Below are 3,497 nucleotides of genomic sequence, written 5' to 3'. Positions count from 1 at the left end.
AGCCAGGAGAGATTAGGCTCACAGGCACTTTGAAGGGTGAGAAAAATTGAATTTATTGGGCAAAAAGGAAAAAAAGGAAATAGGAACTCCCAACAAAGTGAAAGTCCTACTAGCTGGCTTCCTGCCTCACAGATTGAATCCCCAGGGTACCAACACAGAACAGGAGAGGCCAAGCTCCTCCCCACTGCAAATGGTGCGAGCTTCCGTGTCTCCACCCTCCTCCCAGTGCGTAGGTGGATCCGAGCCGCTCCGGCGAGCCCTGACTACCTGTCTGTCTCAGCTGCACCTAAATTACCTGCTTATAGAAGACTGTGGTTTAGTCTACCCAGGATGCTTTACCCACTGTCTTCTCCTGACCCTTTGCGGAACTCACCCTCACTCTTTGTGGCCCCTTGAGGCTATCAAACACATTGGTGACGTTTCAGGTAGAGACCCTGCCCACACTTGTGATTCAGAGGCCCCCATATCTCCCTGTCTGTGGCGAATTGATCGGGAATCAGCCAACCCAGGCCAATGGTGATCTTGTCAAGGCCAGATACATGGATAAGAGGCCAAAGAGAAAGGAGAGCGCAAGGGGCTGCCACCGCCGCCACTAGCACAGTGTGCAGGAGCCCAGAGGAGACCTGGGCTGTCTCCCTGCCTCCTCTTTCCAGCAATCTGCTAAAACACGGTGGATTACCAAGAAGTTCCAGGCATGCAGAGACATGCCTCACCTGAGGACATTAAAAAGGCATATTGGAAACTGGCACTGAATTGGCACCCAGAAAAAAAAATACCCTGAGAGTAAAGAAGCAGAGAGAAAATTCAGACAAGTGACTGAGCCATATGAGGTGCTACCAGATGCTTTTTTTAAAAAAAAGAAAAGACATCCACAGCAAAAAACAAAGTGACAATTACAGCCAAGAAGTATTAAATGAGGGAGGTAGGAGATAGAAGTCATTTTGTCAGTCTGTGTGAGCTTGGCTTCACATTCCATAACCCAGATGATGTCTTCAGGGAACTATTTGGTGGAAGGGACCCATTTTCATTCAACTCCTTTGAAGACTCATTTGAGGACTTTTTTGGGAATTGGAGGGGATCCCTGAGGAAGCAGAGGCCAAGGGGTGTGGTCATTTTTCTCTGCCTTCACTGGATTTCCATCTTTTGGAAGTGGATTTTCTTCTTTTGATATGGGATTTATTTCAATCAGGTCACTAGGTCACAGGGGCCTCACTTCATTCTTTTCCATGTCCTTTGGTGGTAGTGGGATGGGCAACTTCAAATTGATATCAACTTCTACTAAAATGGTTAACAGCAGAAAAACCACAACAAAGAGAATTGTCAAGAAAGAGTAGAAGTTGAAGATGACAGCCAGTTAAATGATGGCCAGTTAAATAAAGTCTTTAACAATACATGGCGAGGGGCAGGCAGCAGCTGAGCTTGGATAACAAGCAATTCAATGCACGCATTTAACAGAAATGTTCAGCTATAACAAGCACCATTTGAAGATTAACAGGAACAATTTTTTGACGATTTCAAACATACTTGCCTTTCAGTATAGTTGCACCTAATCTAAAGTATTTAAAAACAGCTCATCAGAGCCCCTATTTGTCATAGACTTTTGAGTTTATTTGAGACTGTATTAGTCCGTTTTCATGCTACTGATAAAGACTTACCTGAGACTGGGCAATTTACAAAAGAAAGAAAAAAAAAGAGGTTTAATTGGACTTACAGTTCCATGTGGCTGAGGAAGCCTAACAATCATGGTGGAAGACAAGGAGGAGCAAGTCACATCTTACATGGAAGGCAGCAGGCAAAGAGAGAGAGCTTGTGCAGGGAGACCCCTGTTTTTAACACCATCAGATCTCATGAGATCCATTCACTGTCACAAGAACAGCACGGGAAAGACCTGCCCTCATGATTCAGTCATCTCCCACCAGGTCCCTCCCACAACATGTGGGAATTATGGGAGCTAAAAGATGAGATTTCGGTGGGGACACAGAGCGAAACCATAACAGAGACCATTTTTTTGGTCTTTAAAATTGTTGTAAATCTCTGTTTGCACTTTGCTTTTTTATTAAACTTACTCCAAGGTGAGCCTTGACTCTTTAGTGGTAGGACAAGATCATACACTGATACCAGCATGGACCTGCTTTTCCATTGTGTCTGAAATGTGAGTCAAGTAGTATCAGCCTGCTATGACATTAACATTGCCAGGATGAATCTTTTACAGAAATCATTTCGATTTTATTCAGTATTTAGTAGTGAAAGATATTCATGCTTTAATGATAATACTTTCTGGTTTAATATACATTAAGGATGTTTTTCAGTTGTGCATGAATGCTGGTGGCTTCGTTTTGACAATTGTTTATGTATGCCATGTTAAGCTTAGGTTTAAAAAAGTAAAGCCAGTAAACTGGGTCTTTATTATTTGCTTTAAAAAACGAAAATAAATGTGAATGCATTTGGTGCATTAAAAACAAACAAACAAAAAAAAAGCCCAACCTTCTCGTTCCACACACGTTTCTAAGCTGGAAGAATGTGGGTCTGACAGGACTACTGGTCATCTTATCTGCTGCTCAAAGGCAGCTTTTCAAGGACAAAGGCAGCTCTTCAAGGACAAAGGCAGAAAGAAGAGCTGAAAAGGCAACAAACTCCCGATGATAATATGGATGTTCTTGGATACAAACATGTCTGAAGTGAGTCCAACCTTGGGCTTCCCAATCACATGAGTATTTGTTGTTCACTCAGGCTTGGGTTTCATTTCTGCAACCTGCTCACCTCTTTTCCCCAGCGGTTCTTGCTTCCCACATCAGCCTCTGCCCACGCCATGGCTTACTCTCCTCCCATCTCTACGTATTTAACCTTGAAGTCTTTTAAGTCTCCACTCAAATGCCACGACCTCCCCCATGAAGTCTTTCCTTACCTCTCCTGTGCCAACTCCCCTGTCCCACCTGGACAGCCCCCTGACACTTAATCTGTACTTTTCTGTGTCTGTATCAGGATTACATTGAGCCTCAGGGCACACAAAACTATAGCAGCTTAGATAAATAGGGATTTCTTTTCCTCACATAAGAGGTCATCTCATGGAAGGCAGCTGCCAGCTTTGCTTTGGGGGCCTGACAATATCAGGGACAGCATCTCCACAGTGGCCTTTATCTGCTACAGTCCCCAGATGGACTTGGAAGACCCAGTTCCTAGCCCCTTCCTTTCTGCATGTAGTTCTCAGAATAACTTTAGAATGTGCTGGAATGCAACATCCTGAGATAGGACTGCCTGAAAGAGCTTGGCTCTTTTCCTGTTCCTCCTGGGGAATGTAAGATCTTGAGTTAGAGGGAACTGTTCAGGACAGCCCACACTTTGTTCCTCTCTTCCCTGGAAGTGGGATGTCCTTCCAAGCTTTGCTCAGTGAGTCATGGAGCCCGTGAGGCTTTTAACTGGAAATGAGCTATCTTTTAGGGGCTCTCAGCTGCCATGAAAGTAAGGCACAAGCAGTTTAAACTCCATCCACCCTGGGC

At 44.3% G+C, this 3,497-nt stretch overlaps 1 pseudogene; it reads left to right on the top strand.

Annotated features, from left to right (window-relative positions):
• Positions 1–676: 676 nt before the first annotated feature.
• Positions 677–1,417, top strand: LOC129031611 (dnaJ homolog subfamily B member 6-like; annotated as a pseudogene).
• The last annotated feature ends 2,080 nt before the right edge of the window (positions 1,418–3,497 follow it).

This window comes from Pongo pygmaeus, chromosome 11 (assembly GCF_028885625.2).
Source record: "Pongo pygmaeus isolate AG05252 chromosome 11, NHGRI_mPonPyg2-v2.0_pri, whole genome shotgun sequence".
Lineage (NCBI taxonomy): Eukaryota > Metazoa > Chordata > Mammalia > Primates > Hominidae > Pongo > Pongo pygmaeus.
This window is presented reverse-complemented; position numbering and strand designations above follow the sequence as displayed.